The following is a 17485-nucleotide window of genomic DNA, read 5'->3' on the forward strand; positions in this document are numbered from 1 at the left end:
GGTGAGCATCGCTCAAGAATAAGGAATAACAATATAGAAGCGCCCCTATCTCCTCATTATAAACAGTTCAAACACCAAGATCATGAATTACAATTTTTTGTTTGGAAATACAAGGGAAAGATTTTTCAAAATGAAAATATGGATCGTATTTTAGCACAGCAGGAATCCCGCTTTATATTTTTGTTTAATTCAATTAGTCCGAATGGCTTGAACACAAACCTGGATCTTTCAAGTTTTCTTTAAAAATTAAGCACAATTTTATTCTGGGGTTATTTTAAACATTAGCTTTGACAACATGGGATCTTAATGAGACACAGCTGCGAGAGGAATCTGCAGCTTCAAAACACGAAGGATAGTTTACCCAGTTAGATGACATTCGCAGCCATCCATTTGAAAAGGGAAGGTACACTCCTTCAGAAAGGGTATGTTAACATGGTTTTGTTAAATTCAAATTGTAAATGTACTTTTGAAATGCTTGCTAGTGAAATTATGAATTAATAATTTTACAGAACAAAGGTTCCATTGTTAAAACACCATAGAATCACCGTGCTTGAAAAAGCGAATGCGAAATGAGGCTTTTACTGGAAACTCATTGAATTTGGCTTATGTGGACTATACGTGATTATATATTTGCATCAAGAAGATTTCATTCAGCACACTTATTGTGTATAAGAACTTACTCTTCATGTAGCTACATGCTATATGAATATTGTCAAAAAAATTATGAATATGTGGAATTATACTCAGTTTGGAACTATTCAGCACACTGCATATGTGTATGAATCTATTCTTATGTAGCTACATGCTATATGAATATTGTTAAAAGTTTATAAATGTGTGCAATATTATTCAGTTGGAACTTTGTGAGAACTTGTAATAAATTGTTGCATAACATTACTTTGACTTTCTTGTACTTTGGGCTTAACAGGAGGCTTATGCCATAAGTGTTCTTTATTTGATTTCAAAAACCTCCAGGTACTAGCTGGAGATCTCCTGCTATTACAACTGACCTCAAGCCGATAGAGATCAGTTCCCCTGGAGAAAATGGCCACTTTAGCAATTGGACTCTATGGCATTGAAGTCCCTCTCCTCCCCAAACCTCGCCCTCCTCAGGTTTTGCCCCAAAAACCTCCTACCTATGGTGAAGAGGGACCTGGCAACCCTACCCAAAACCCTGCCCTCTCCAAGCTTCCCCAAATCCCCCACCCCCAAACCTCCCAGAATTTCGCAGCATGTGGTGACATACTTCCCTAGAAAAGGGCAGAAGTCCAGTAGCACCTTAAAGACTAACAAAAATATTTTCTGGTAGGGTATGAGCTTTCGTGAGCCACAGCTCGCCTGAGCTGTGGCTCACGAAAGCTCATACCCTACCAGAAAATATTTTTGTTAGTCTTTAAGGTGCTACTGGACTCTTGCCCTTTTCTACTACTGCAGACAGACTATCACGGCTACCCACTGTGAATTATACTTCTCTAGAGTTGCCAACCTCCAGGTACTAGCTGGAGATCTCCTCCTCTGACAACTGATCTCCTGCTGGTAGAGATCAGTTCACCTGGAGAAAATGGCCACTTGGACTCTATGGCATTGAAGTCCCCTCCTGAAGCCCCACCCTCTTCAGGCTCTGCCCTAAAAATCTCTAGGTATTTCCCAACCCAGAGCTGGCAACCCTATGCTCACCTCATGCGAACATCTGAAGCTTATGACTAGAGTACATGAAGCTTTGCTTTGGTGGCATTGCTCTCCTTAACTCATGGGAAATCTCATTTGGAATTTTATTCATGTACAGGTTCACATTAGGAGCCTTCAGACTATTCTCAGAGCCAGACATAATATAGAACGTCTTCTGCTATCGTAAGATTTTATGAGAGCTGCTCTTTCCTTTTATGTACGGTAACTGTACTTACACTTTCTTGGCCTGCTAGGCTTTTGACCATTCTATGCCATTTTCTGTTGTGTTTATTTAGGCATAGCCAATAAACCAGCAAAGGAACTATCGCCAATTCTTTTCTTTTTTAAAATTTTCGTATCTCATCTCCCAATGTTCGTTTATGGCGAGCAATTCCTTTTAGGAGCACAGCAAATGTGAGTACCAGCAGTTGACCTAATGCCAAAGTCTCTTGCAGTTTGTACAGATTTAATAATAAAATGAATTCTAATCACTGCAGAGAAATGAGAAGGCGTGGAAATTAATATTTTTGAATCTTTTCCCAGGAAGATGATTAAAATGCTGAATGTGCTTTTCTGCCGACTGCCTTCATCCTGCCTAGACATCCCTTGGTCTATTGCAAAACCTACTTTAACCCTTCAGGGGTAGGGTTGTCATGTCCTTCTTCACCACCGGTGGAAGGTTTTGGGGGCAGAGGCTGAGGAGGGTGGGGTTTGGAGAGGAGAGGGACTTCAATGCTATAGAGTCCAATTGCCAAAGTGGCCATTTTCTCCAGGTGAACTGATCTCTGTCAGCTGGAGGTCAGTTGTAATAGCAAGAGATCTCCAGCTAGTACCTGGAGTCTGGCAACCCTATACAGGGGCAATCCATATTAGGACAGAGCCAAATGTTCATAACCATTTGTTTCCATATCAGAATTTGCATGCTTGGTGGTGGTGGAAAATACTGTCAAGTCACAGCTGACGTATGGTGACCCCATAGGGTTTTCAACGCAAGAGACGAACCAAGGTGGTTTGCCATTGCCTGCCTCTGTGTAGTGACCATGGACATCCTTAGTGGTCTCCCATCTAAGTACTCACCTAGGCCGACTCTGCTTAGCTTCTGAGATCTGCTGAAAGCTGGCCAGCCTGGACTATCTAGGTCAGGCAGGTGGTTAGCCGTTGCTTTCCTCTGTGGAGCAACCCTGGACTTCCTTGGTGGTCTCCCATACAAGTAGTAACCTAGTCTGACCCTGTTTAGCTTCCAAGATCTGATGAGATCATCGGGCTAGCCTGAGCCATCCAGGTCAGGGCCTGGACTATCTAGGTCAGGCAGGTGGTTAGGCCGTTGCTTTCCTCTGTGGAGCAACCCTGGACTTCCTTGGTGGTCTCCCATTCAAGTAGCAACCAAGTCTGACCCTGTTTAGCTTCCAAGATCTGATGAGATCATCGGGCTAGCCTGCTTGGTGGGGATGTTCAAATACACCCTTTGGGCACAGTATCTGCTCACACACCTGCCCTGATGAAGAAGAAGGAGAAGAAGAAGAGTTGGCTTTTATAGCCGACTTTCTCTACCACTTAAGGAAGAATCAAACCATCTTACAATCACTTTCCCTTCCTCTCTCCACAGCAGACACCCTGTGAGATAGGAGAGGCTGAGAGAGCTCTAAGAGAGCTGAGACTAGCCCAAGGTCACCCAGTTGGCTTCATGTGTAGGAGTGGCGAAACCAACCTGGTTCACCAGATTAGCGTCTGCTGCTCGTGTGGAGGAGTGGGGAATCAAACCCGGTTCTCCAGATTAGAGTCCACCACTCCAAACCACCTCTGTTAACCACTACACCACGCTGGCACGAAGGCAACATGGATATAGCCCATCCCCAATGAGCCCAAACAAGAATTCTCTTCAAATTGCCTTGGAAGTTGGGCCTTTATTTTGCCTGCTTCACATTGATTTGGGTGTTGGGAATTTGGATAATTAGGCCTGGTCCGTAGGGATTGGATAGGCCCTAACTAGGAAAGGCAGGATTAAGTGTGTTGCTGTGATACAGGTAGGCATTTCTTGGAGGGGCAAGACAGGTCATAGAGCACCATCAGAGTTCCTGGCACTCCATTTAAGATAGAAGATAGCTTTCTACCCCATGCGACATCCAGGGTAATTTTGGACAGGATTCTAATCTTCCACTTGTCAGTCCTGTACCCCCCTCCCCAAAAAATCCTCTCCCCTCACCTTTTCATACTCCATCAACTCAATTCCTTCCCTACAGGATGAGGAAACAAGAAGAAAATGCAAAGAGGTTTCCAGAGAGAGTTTTGTCATCATTAAATATTCTTTCTTCCCCGAGATCAATAAAATGATCCCTTCCTTTCATCAAGAGGCATATCTGAGGAAGTCAGTTTGCCGAGTAATTCACGGAACATCTGTAGAATGCTGTCAAATAGCTCCGGGCAATTAGAGTACCCGGCCGAATGGAATTCATTAGTATTACCAGCTTGAGTAGTTATAATAATTGACTCCGTCCCTCCGGTGAAGTGGAGATGGGCTTGAAAGCTCGAAAGCCTGCTCCTCATTTGCATAACAGGTCCCCACTCCAAAAGGTATGTTAGGTAGATATCAGGAAATGATAGTCAGGGAATGATAAAAGGGAGGGCTTTAACAGAGAGATTTCCTTCACGGTCTCCTCCGGAGCTGCCATTCGTGTCGTTTTTAAGCCAAGAACTGGCATTTGCCACACACGTTTCATGCGGCGTCGAATAAACGGCATTGGATGAAATAGTCGAGAAGTTTGATATTCGCTTCCAGAGCAACGCTCTCTTCCCAGAAGAACTAATGGACAAAAAAAATGCTCAAGTCATTGAACACTGGCTTTGTTTTTGTGCCGACTGGTATTCTTGGATAAGTGGCCAGTCTGAGGATTTTTTTCTCTCCATTAAAACCAGGTCAAGGGAACTATTTAGATAAGATCAGAGAAAATTTCTCGAGAGCTTTTGCATAAGACCTCGCTGGATCAGAAGACTATTAACTGAGGATCCCCCATTCTCACAGTGGCCAACCAGATGCCCCCTGCCTGGAGGTCCACAATCAGGGGCACACAGGTCAAAGGTTCCCTCTTTTGCCCCCTACCAGACGGTATTTAGATATATGCTGCTTCAGAACATGGAGGTTCAAATACAAGTCTCTATGTGTGTGTTAAGTGCTGTCATGCTCACAGGCCAGATAAGAGCTCTCAAGGGGCCAGATCCAGCCCACGGGCCTTAAGCTTGACACCTTTAACATAGAGTCGTCCCTCCAAAGCATCCATTTCTCTAGGGGAATGGATCTCTGTAGTCTGGAGATGAGCTATAATTCCAGGAGATTGAAGTGCCCATGATAACAAGATCCTCAGGTCCCTCCTGGAGGCTGGCATCCTTAGGCAGGGTGTAAATATTTCAAATAAATAGAGAAAGGAAAACAATCACATGAAGCTGCTTTATACTGAATCTGACCCTTGGTCCATCAAGGTCAGAATTGTCTACTCAGTGCAGCAGCAGCTCTCTAGGGTCTCAGGCTGAGGTCTTTCACATCACCTACTTGCCTAGTCCCTTTAACTGGAGATGCTGGGGATTGAACCTGGGACGTTCTGTGTGCCAAGCAGATGCTCTACCACTGAACCACAGCCCCTCTCCAAAGCTCTCCAGGGTCGCAGGCTGAGGTCTTTCACATCACCTACTTGCCTGCTTCCTTTAACTGGAGATGCCAAGGATTGAACCTGGGATCTTCTGTGCGCCAAGCAGATGCTCTACCACTGAACCAGGGCCCCTCACCAAGGCTCTCCAGGGTCTCAGGCTGAGGTCTTTCACATCACCTACTTGCCTGCTTCCTTTACCTGGAGATGTCACGAATTGAACCTGGGACCTTCTGCATGCCAAGCGGATGCTCTACCACTGAGCCACAGCCCCTCAAGAAATAAAATTCTAGCCACTGCATGTGGTTCCATCCCACCTAAGGAAAGGGCTAGAAAGAAACTGGAGGAAAATTCATATTTTTATGCAAGAGAGTCTATCGTTGGTTGTGATCATGGTTATGGTTCTGATTACAGGAGAAGCTCTTGCGTTGGTGTCACTATGATATATATTTGTGCAGAAAATCCACTGCAGTGGAGCATTAATTAATGTCTCATTCCTGTCAAAACAACCCCCCCCCCCGGTTTGTCAGGGTTCCATCATCTTTGCTGTAATGAACAGGAACAACTGTAGTAAAGCAAGTCAGAGATTGCAACATTAACTGGGTTTTTAAAAAAAATGCGTGCTAGCATCTCCAAGGGCATTTGAAGTGCATAAGTTTACATGATGGATAAAGATCTTTCCCTGGTCCTATGGATCTCAAAAAGGGTTGCGTATGAAATATTGTTTGGGTTCAGTTCAGTTCAGTGAGAGCCAGCATGGTGTAGTGGTTAAGAGCGGTGGCTTGGAGCAGTGGACTCTGATCTGGAGAACTGGGTTTGATTCCCCACTCCTCCATATCAAGTTTCAGGAATATTGATATTTGGGAACAAATGATTCAGAAAATGGGAAAGTAATAAGAAATAGAAATTTGTAGTCTACTTGGTTGTTGCGCCTGATAAAACTTGATAGATTATTTATGTATAGGGTTGGACCTAGCCAGTTTTTCATTCAATCTCACCTAATTCTGTTCCTTACTACTGCTGCTGTTCTCCATGGATTTTGCCTATGAAAGGTCCCATGATCCACTGCATATCAATTTTGGTGGCCAAAGGGGATTCCCTTCCTCTTTCACCAGTGGAAAAACTGTTTGGATCCAACTCATAACACCATGGAGTTAGAACAGCACCCTTTTCTCTCTCTCTGTGTGTGTGTGTGTGTATATGTGTGTGTTAAGTGCCATCAAGTCGCTTCCGACTCATGGCAACCCTATGAATCAATGTCCTCCAAAACGTCCTATCTTTAACAGCCTTGCTCAAGTCTTAGAAACTGAGGACTGTGGCTTCCTTTATAGAGTCAATCCATCTCTTGTTGGGTCTTCCTCTTTTCCTGCTGCCATCAACTTTTCCTAGCATGACTGTCTTTTCCAGTGAGTCTTGTCTTCTCATAATGTGACCAAAGTACGGCAGCCTCAGTTTAGTCATTTTAGCTTCTAGTGTCAGTTCCGGCTCGACTTGATCTATAACCCACTGATTTGTTTCTTTTGGCAGTCCATGGTATCTGTAACACTCTCCTCCAATGCCACATTTCAAAGGAATTCTTTGATTATATAGCTGTTAATTAATAAAAATAATAGACTGTAATGAATAGTTAATAAAAAATAATAAACTGTAAGAATTTAAGTTAAAAAATCCATTGTAAAATATGAAAACATAATCATTCAAAGAACGTGTAATCGAACTGAAACTATAGATTCCAACATAACTATAGTACCAGCGTAATGTAAGAATCTGATGTGTATGTTTGTATGTTTTGTTTACCTGTTTGAAAATTTTTATATCTATATCTATATCTATATATCTATGGTTTTCGTCAAGAGCTCAGCTATAATTGCATCAGGAAGCAGTATGGTACACAGTGTGACAGGTTTGCTAAGCGGTTATACACACCCTGCATACAATTAGGCCGCACATTTTAGGGGATAGGGATGCATTTTTAAAAAAATCTGCTCAGCATATAAAATAGACCTTCTGCAGCCAGGATGGGAGATTTCCTCGGGAGACAGAATAAAACCTCAATTTATTTTTTATTGTTTTATCTGCCACAATTCATCACAGGTTAGGACTCAAGCCAAAGCCATTAGGGAGCCCATTATTTATGCTTTCGCCAGTGATGAAGCCGCAGCATCGGGAATTACGCTCACTGACAACACAGAGATTATAACGACGGGGCTACTGAATTAGCCTGTAAAGTCTTTCGGTGATATACAGTTGCAAACTCTTGTGGATTAGACAAAGCAGTTGCATATTTATTTATTTATTTATTTATTTATTTATTTATTTAAGGAGCAACTGCTATCCAGGGCTGCATTTTTCTTAAAGTGAAAGAACTTCTCTTAAAGTAATAGAACTAGATTTTAAATTGAGTATAGGGTTGCCAACCTCCAGGTAGTTGCAGGAGATCTCCTGCTATTTCAACGGCTCTCCAGCCGATAGAGATCAGTTCCCCTGGAGAAAATGGCCGCTTTGGCAATTGGACTCTATGGCATTGAAGGAAAGGTTGAAGGAGCTCAGTATGTTTAGCCTGGAGAGGAGACGACAGAGAGGTGATACGATAGCCAACTTCAAGTATTTAAAGGGTAATGCCGATCGCCACTTTGGGTAGGGTTGCCAACTTTTGGTGTATGTGTTGTGGCACACTGTGTTTTGTACTTGACTTCTCGCACAATATATGTTTAGCTCACATTTTGATAACCATTGGAGTTGTTACTGTGTCAGACTTTTGGCAACCTCTAGGTGGTGGTTGGAGATCTCCTGCTATTACAACTGATCTCCAGCTGATAGAGATCAGTTCACCTGGAGAAAATGGCCGCCTTGGCAATTGGACTCTATGGCATTGAAGTTCCTCCCCTCCCCAAACCCCTCCCTGCTTAGGCTCCACTCCAAAAACCTGCTGCCGGTGGCGAAGAGGGGCCTGGCAATCCTAGTCGAGTAGCTCTTTAAAAACCAACAAGAATTCCAGGGTATAAGCTTTCGAGAGTCAAAGCTCCCTTGGTCACCTTATACCCTGAAAATTTTGTTGTTCTTTATGGGGCTCCTGGACTCAAAACTAGATTTGAAGGCCAGCGTGGTGTAGTGGTTAAGAGTGGTGGTTTGGAGCTGTGGAGTCTGATCTGGAGAACTGGGTTTGATTCCCCACTCCTCACATGAGTGGCGGGGGCTAATCTGGGGAACTGGAATTGTTTCCCTGCTACCTCTGAATGTGGGACAGAAGAAGACCTCTGCTGAATCAAATGAATGGTCCAAATCCTGTCTCACACAGCGACACATTGAATAACCCTCATAATAATTACATTAAAATATGGTGGTGTTATATAGGTGATTTCCCCCACTATGGAAGGCTAGCCTTGATCATTCGCAGGCATTCCACAAATGGCTTAAGCCTTAACATATAGGGTTGCCCCCCACTGGCACGGCTATACCCAAAAGGGCTGGAGGACCTCAGGATGCCAACTATGGGCACGACTAATCGTCTCCCTCTCCTATGGCGGCCAAGCCTCCTCCCCAGCTCCCAATTTCTCCCCCCTACAGCCCTACAAATAACCTAACCAAGATGCCCCACAACTCATTAGGTAGGGCACACAACACACAAGAAGCTGCCTTATACTGAATCAGACCCTTGGTCCAACAAAGTCAGTATTGTCTACTCAGACCGGCAACAGCTCTCCAGGGTCCCAGGCAGAGGTCTTTCACATCACCTACCTGCCTAGTCCCTTTAACTGGAAATGCCAGGGATTGAACCTGGGACCTTCTGCATGCCAAGCAGATGCTCTACCACTGAGCCACAGTCCCAACACGGGACTCTGTCTGATAGCTCTCTTCCAGGCAGGCATAGAGCGAGCGGCACTTTGAGGGCAGGAAAGGCTCAGAGAGGGCAGTTAGCACTACTGGGCGGGCACTTTGTGCCAACACCTCCAAAGTCCCTTCTCATTTCAGAACCCTAACAGGGCTCGATCCAGAGGGGCAACCTCCTTTAATAGAAGGGGAAGCCCCTGAACTTGTCTTTCAGCTTGATTTCCACCAGCGGGTGAAGACACTTCTGTTTTTGCCAAACATGCCCTTATCGACCCTTACTAATGTTCATTTTTTAACTGCCCGTTTCATGTGTGTATTTTTAAATGTTGATCTTTAACCACTTTTTGATTGTTTGCTGGCTTGAGGGATCTAACTGGGCGCAAGGTGGCATGCAAATATTTTAAATGATGATGTATTCAAATGACAGATCGGCAAAGTTCAATAGCATCCCTAGAAGACGTCTTCTTTCTGGGAGGATACTATGGCTCACCAGAGGTTTTATGTGTGCTATAATTTTTCATGGCACGCTATATATTCAGAACTGCAATTACTGATTCTAAGACGGCTTGTTTAGAAATGTTTCTATGGGCATATTTCATTTTTAGTACCTTCCTGAGCACATTTGTCTGAATGTATAATACTTACAACTGATGTGCAGGTGCTTACGGCAAAGTTCCTCAGACTGCGTGTCCCTCTGAAAGCTGGTGGCATGTATAATTTATTCAGGCAACACTTTTGAGCATGTATGTATTCATAGGCATGGCTCACTGGAGTTGTCCCACGTCAAAAATATTTACCTTAAGAAGGAGCCATAGTTGACAGAACTATGTTGGTGGAATTCAGAAAGAACAGAGGAGTCCAATGCTTATGGTGAGACCACACTTGGAATACCGTGTACACTTCTGGTCACCACACCTAAAAAAAGATATCGCAGAAAATAGAAGGTGCAGAAAAGAGCAACCAAAATGATCAGGGGACTAGAGCAACTGCCCTGTGAGGAGCGATTAAAACGCTTAGGGCTCTTAGCTTGGAAAGAAGGTGGTTAAGGGGAGACATGATTAAGGTCTATAAAATTATGCATGGTATGGAGAAAGTGGACAGGGAGAAGCTTTTCTCCCTCTCTCATAATACTAGAAGGCGGGGTCATCTGCTGCTGGACGGTGAGAGATTCAAAACAGATAAAAGGAAGTATTTCTTCACACAACGCATAGTTAAATGGTGGAACTCCCTGCCCCAGGATATGGTGATGGCTGCCCACTTGGAAGGCTTTAAGAGGGGAGTGGATATGTTCATGGAGGAGAGGGCTATTCATGGCTACTAATCAAAATGGATACTAGTCATGATACATACCTATTTTCTCCAGGATCAGAGGAGCGTGCCTATTATATTAGGTGATGTGGAACACAGGCAGGACAATGCTGCGGCAGTCGTCTTGTTTGTGGGCTTCCCAGAGGCACCTGTTTGGCCACTGTGTGAACAGACTGCTGGACTTGATGGGCCTTGGTCTGATCCAGCATGGCCTTTCTTATGTTCTTATGTTCTTATCCTGAATCTATTGTACTCAATACCACCATCACCATCCTCAAACAGGAGGAGCAATTTTGAAATTTGTATTGTCAAAAGAGCGATCTTGAGTTTCAACATGTCCAAAGGCTTTGCGTATCTCTTGCCTCTCTCCAGCCAGGACATAGCAGGAACAAATGTTGACGTATGGAAGCTCGCTAGAGATGATTTCACGTTTCTCGTCCCTACTGTTTGGACCTGAAAAAAATGTAGCTTTCTTAGCATTCTGATTCAGTTTGGAAGCCCATAAAACATACAGTTCTCATCAACCCCAACAGAAAAACATGCTGTGGAAGATCGGGAAAATAATTCAAAGGAAAGAAAAGCCCCACTTGGAGCCTAGCTTCTATTTAACAAGCCATTTCCTGGAGGAAATTGATTTCTCCTTCCACACAGAAAAGAAAGTTTGTAGCTTGTGGAAGGGGGAACTAGTGGTCGGGAACAACAGCCAGACACCTATATGAGAGTGCACGTATTCAGCGAGTGTCTTCTTGAACAGTCACAAATACCAGTGAAATATTTTCTAGCAGTATACAGGGATGGCCACGAAAAAAAAATGTGAATGTTTGAGATCAATCAAGAAGAAGAGTTGGGTTTTATATGCCGATTTTCTCTACCACCGGCTTCACCTTCCCCTCCCCACAACAGACACCCTGTGAGGTAGGTGGGGCTGAGAGAACTGCCGCTTCATGTGGAGGAGTGGGGAAACCAACCTGGTTCACCAGGTTAGCATCCGCCGCTCATGTGGAGGAGTGGGGAATCAAACCCAGTTCTCCTGATTAGAGTCTACCCCTCCAAACCAACACTCTTAAGCACTACACCATGCTGGCTCTCTGTGATGGGTAACACCATCACAAGCAGAGTTTCTTTTTAAAATGTAAGTCTGTCATTCTAAATGTCTGGGAAGAACAAAGGGGAGAAATGAGGGTAACTGACTGGCCGGGAGTGGACCCTGTATTGAAGAGACAGTGCAGTTAGAGAGCCAGCGTGGTGTAGTGGTTAAGAGCGGTTGTTTGGTGGACTCTGATCTGGAGAACCAGGTTTGATTCCCCGCTCCTCCACATGAAACCAGCTGGGTGACCTTGGGCTAGTCACAGTCTCTCAGCCCCACCTACCTCAAAGGGTGTCTTCTTCTTCCTCCTCCGCCTCCTCCTCCTCCTCTCCAGAGAGCAGGTGGCTGAAAATTTCACTGGTGGGGAAAAATTCCCTGTACCTAGTAACCTCAAAGGGAGATAGTTGGCCAAAAATCTCTCTCTTGTCATGTTCAGATCTTCAGTTCTTCAAGGGCCAGCAACAAGAATTAGCGCTGATGGTAGGGTTGCCAGGTCCCTCACAGCCACCGGCTGGACGTTTTTGAGGCAGGGTTTGGGGCGGGGTTTGGGGAGTGGAGGGATTTCAATGCCATAGAGTCCAATTTGCCAAAGTGGCCATTTTCTCCAGGGGAACCGATCTCTATCGGCTGGAGATAAGTTGTAATAGCGGGAGATGTCCAGCTAGTACCTGGAGGTTATAATAGAAAAAAGAGACACCACTGTACTGATACTATATAGTTAGGAAATAAGCACAGGAGTGACACAACAATGCAGTTACAAAATGCAAAAAGCTTCTATTGGAAAAGTTACACATAGTAAGTAACAACAATGCAAAAACAATGGGTCTAACAAGATCCTATATCTATAATAGTAAAGTCCAATAGTCACTGATGTATGTATTTTCAAGATAGTTCAGCAGAAGAAATATTGTTTTCCAAAGATGACACGGGGATCCATGTCCTAGATAAACTGGACAGCGGGAACCTCTCTAGAAGTGCTCCAGGTAAATGCGGCTGTGAGCTGGCAGAAATAAAACCCTCAAGTTATAAACCTTTGCAAGGGGATTGTTTAATCGCCTCCCTCTAAATCTCATCTGGCTTTCAGTCGAAGTAGCAAGTCGTTTTTACTACCGGCTCTGGCCAGGAACTGCACAGTGCCATCTCTGCTCCTACGCAGAGATGTACGTAGATACAGCTTCTGGGAGCCGTGTATGCACATTACAAAAAGAGGGTGCACCGCGGGGACAGAAGGACCATGCGTCGTTAAGGGACCTCCTTTTGTTTCAGACATTAATTGCAGGAAATTACTCATTTCTCATGGTAGAAAAAAGGAGCGCTGCTTTGGGGTGCAGGGGGAATGCTGAAGGTCAGGAAGCGGCGGGCAGGAGGGAAAACAGCTGGACTTTCCATTCCGTGGGTGGAACCGATTGGCAGGAATCAAACATAGATCTGGCCAAGAAGCCGTTTCTGTAGGTCCCAAAATGGCACATGATAGGTTTATTGGCCCGCAGCTTCATATTGCGGGGATCATATAATGCAGAAGGAAGGACGGGCACGACACCGCTATTAAATATTAAGATGTTAGCGATTCCGATGACTTGAGGAGCCAAAGACGAGCTGCATGCAAATGGCTTCATCAAAATTAGCCGGCTTCTGCTTATTGTGCGGCAGAAGACACTCACCGCGCTTGGTTGCCATGTAATGACTGTTCTTGTGATTCAGTGGAAATCTGATGACATTTTGCTCTCGACTGCATCTTGGCCTGCAGTAGGTCTCCTTCAATTTTCTCACCCTTTGAATTTTGTATTTGGCATGGAGGTAAATTAACTTTTAATCCATGCCAGAGGATCTTTAAATGTTATGGCTGAACAACTGGGGAACAAGATGGGCAGCTGCGTGAGTCTCTCTGTAGCAGTAGCAAAGAGCACAGGTCCCATAGCACCTTAAAGACTGACAAAATTTCTGGCAGGACGTGAGCTTTTGGGAGTCACAGCTCAGGTATAGGGAATGGATGTTCCCTATTGTCGTGTCTTCTAAAATTCATTTACATTTTCACCAGTGGTTCAATTTTCTGCTCTTTTCTCTTCGTTGCATAACTTTGTCTTGTGTATGCTTATTCAACGCTTATTTGGTTTGTATACACCTGTCAGGACAAACGTTCCTTCATGCACCTGGAGTCTGGCAACCCTATCTCCCCTCCCTCCCTGCCTCCTTCTCTCTCTCTCTCTCTCTCTCTCTCTCTCTCAGACTACCCTTCCTCATAGGGTTGTTGTGAGGATAAAATGGAGACAGGAAAAAGCTTTTACACTGCTCTGAAAACCACACAAGATTAACAGGATAAAGATGGGCAGGGGGTTGGACTAGATGACCCTGGTGGTCCCTTCCATCTCTAGGATTCTTGCATTCTATGTGTCAGATCCAGTGAGGCCCATGAAAGCCAAAGCCCTGGACGCTGTCATATGTTGCGCTTAATAAGACTCACCTTGAACTCTCGATGACATATCGTAACGCAAGATACATTTTCTAGAATATATTCCCCTGAATGAACATAACACCCTCTTTGCCTTTAAATCCATACCAGATTTTGATACAGTCACAGATACAATCACATCAAGATCGCTTTTTTTGCAGTGGTTTATCAACGCTCATCTGTGCATGAGTAATACAGAAGAGGAAAAGAAGAAGAAAACCATCCAGCATGCTCTGGGTGGTTACACACACACACACACACACACACACACACAAATAGCTGAACCTGTCAGCTTTTGAGCTCTTATATTGGTTTTGGAAACAGTGTCTGAAAATGAATTTTTCACGAGGCCAGTTAATGTAGATGTATGTATAATAAAGATAAAAACATTTGCAATGCACAGCGAGGCAGCCCACCAATCACGGGAAAGGACACTGTGACATTCTAAGCAGCTTTTCGATGCTGAGAATTGCAGCTTGGAAGAAGTGGAAATTCTCTGTGGAATTTAGAGTACTAAGACTGGTGTGGGCAGAAGGGAACTGGGGGAGTCGTACGGCCGAGGGTGCCTCAAACAAAAAATTTATGCATCTGTATGCAAGAAATATGGAAAGATACATCTGTGGCTGTGATTGCAAGTGAGCTGAAGGCAGGGTTTCTCAGGAATCGTCAGCCTGCTAACTTTAAAAAAAGTTTATAGTCCTCATGCTGGAGGTGAAAAAAAATTGATGAAAAAAACTTAGTAACTTCTGCAAAATGCTCAGCAACTGGAGGAGCAGAAAGAGGGGGGTAGGATTTGAAGAAGAAGAACAAGAACAAGAAGAACAAGAACAAGAACAAGAAGAACAAGAACAGTTGGTTTATATACCCTGATTTCCCCTACCTTTAAGGAGTCTCAAACTGGCTTACAATCGCCGTCTCTTTTCAAGGCAAGAGATGTTCAGAGGTGGTTTGCAATTGCCTGCCTCTGTTTGAGCTGAGAGAGTTCAGAGAGAACTGTGACTAGCCCAAGGTCACCCAGCAGGCTTCGCGTAGGAGTGGGGAAACCAACCTGGTTCACCAGATTAGCCTCCACTACTCATGTGGAGGAGTGGGGAGCTGAACTGTTTCAATTCATTCCAATGGAGGAAAGGGGGAACCCTTCCAGACCCCATAACTTTGGACCCCCTGACCCAATATTCACCAAACATGGGGGTTCTTGCAAGGAGAGTCCCTTCCTGCTACTCTGAAAATTTGGGACGTCTACCTGCAAAAATGCCCCCCCCCCGAGCCACAGAAAGCCGCAGATGGGTTTAAATGGGTTTAAATGACCGAATTTTTCAGGAATCCCGAATTTAAAGCTGAATTCCCACCTTTACCAGTATAGAGGAATTCGGCATTAGGGGTTTCCCGGAAAAAAAAGACCAATTAAACCCAAACCCGAATTTTCCCGATTTTGTTTTCTCAACAGCCCTAATGATGGCATGAATAAACTTAATCTTGGTGGCCAGTGACACATCCTTACCCTTCAGAGTCTTCTCTAGCTCCTTCACGACTGCCCTTCCCAGGCTCAATCTCCTTCTGATTTCTTGGCTGCAGTCTCCCTTTTTGTGAATACCACTGGAGAAAAGCTGAGATTCAGCCACAGAACACCAGCCTTATTATCTCCTGTTCAAAGATCTCACGTAGCAGGTGCTGAGAAAGATCATTTCCTGTTTAAGGCCACGGAGAGCCACTGCCAATCAGGGTAGAAATACTGAGCGAGATTGATTAGCGATCCAGCTTGCTAGCAAGGTAGTCATGTATGTTTGCTCATCCATTAAAATGTTTCCCTATACAGCGTTGCTGTTTTTTAAGCAATAGTTTTGGGCTAAATGTTACTTATTTAATCCACACGTTAGAAAGCACCACTGCTATGGAGTGAGTGAGTGTCAGATTTAAGACTGTGTGTTTCAGGCAATGGTGCTAGAAATAAAAGCAGAAGGATAATTGCTACATGAGGGACCCGAGGACATCTCCAGCGAGCATCTTGGGACTTTCAAGAGTACATCGGATCCCTTGGCTAGACCTTGTACTGAACAAACCTGAAATTGCCATGTAAGAATTTGCAGTAACCACTAGTGGAAATCACATTTCAGTTTATTAAGGTCCGAAATGACAGCTGGTTGGGATTGAATCACAGAATCGTATAGATGGACCTAGGGTTGCCAGCCTCCAGGAACTACAAACAATAGTGCTGTATAACTAGGAGAATACAAGCTAAGAAAAACAGCACAAGCTCTGTATAAAGAAATACAGTGATGTATTCGAAAGGTATGTAAACACACCAAAAAGAATTTTCTATTAAACTGTACAGTTTAATAGAAAATTCTTTTGGTGTGTTTATAAACCTTTCAAATACATCATTGTATTTCTCTATACAGAGCTTGTGCTGTTTTTCTTAGCTTGTAGCCTCCAGGAACTAGCTGGAGATCTCCTGCTATTACAACTGATCTCCAGCTGAACAGAGATCAGTTCACCTGGAGAAAATGGCCGTTTTGGCAATTGGACTCTATGGCATTGAAGTCCCTCCCCTCCCCAAACCCTGCTCTTTTCAGGCTCCGCCCCAAAAACCTCCCGCCAGTCATGAAGAGAGACCTGGAAACCCTATGTAATAATAATGAAGAAGTTTGAAATATTGCGAGAATTACCAAAAAGTGACAGAGAAACAAAGTGAGCACATACTGTTGGGAAAATGGCACCAATAGACTTGCTAAAAAAAAAAAGCAGTATCTGCGGAGTGCAAGAAAACAAAGCACAACAAAATGAGGAATGCCTGTATTTACTTCATTTATACCCCACCTTTCCCCCTCAATGGGGATCCAAAGTGGCTTATAGCATTCTCTTCTCCTCCATTTAACCATCACAACAACCCTGTGAGGTAGTTTGTTTGTTTATTTATTTATTTATTTTGTGATTTATAACCCGCCCTCTCTGGCCGAAGCTGGCTCAGAGCAGGTAACATCATATAAAAACATCCCTACACCAACAATAAGAATCTAAATTTAAAACATTAAAATCCCAATTAAAACACAACATTACAAAGTTTCAAATGGTGCCTAACCAGACTCGCATTGCTGGGTGTTTGCAGCAGGTTATCCCTCCGTTGACATCAGCAATATAACAGGAAGGAGGGGCAATAGGGAGGCCAGCAGATGATATTTGCGGCTATCCTCAGCCATGATGTCTGATGTCACCGAAAAGGCCCTGGCTCTTGTGGAGGACAGCCGCACACTCTTAGGGCCAGGGACCATCAGTAAGTTATCAGACGACCGTAAAGATCTTCGGGGGGGGGGGGGTATACCAGGAGAGGTGGTCCCAAAGATACGAGGGTCCCAGGCCGTGTAAGTCTCGAGGGCAGCTGAGAGGGTGTGACTGGCCCAAGGTCACCCAGCAAGCTTCCATGGCAGAGCAGGGATTCAAACCTGGGATTCTCTTTGTTTTGTCGATTATTTATGCTATGCATAGGCGCTTTTTAAATTGTCATTT

The sequence above is a fragment of the Euleptes europaea genome, chromosome 13, assembly GCF_029931775.1.
Source record: "Euleptes europaea isolate rEulEur1 chromosome 13, rEulEur1.hap1, whole genome shotgun sequence".
Lineage (NCBI taxonomy): Eukaryota > Metazoa > Chordata > Lepidosauria > Squamata > Sphaerodactylidae > Euleptes > Euleptes europaea.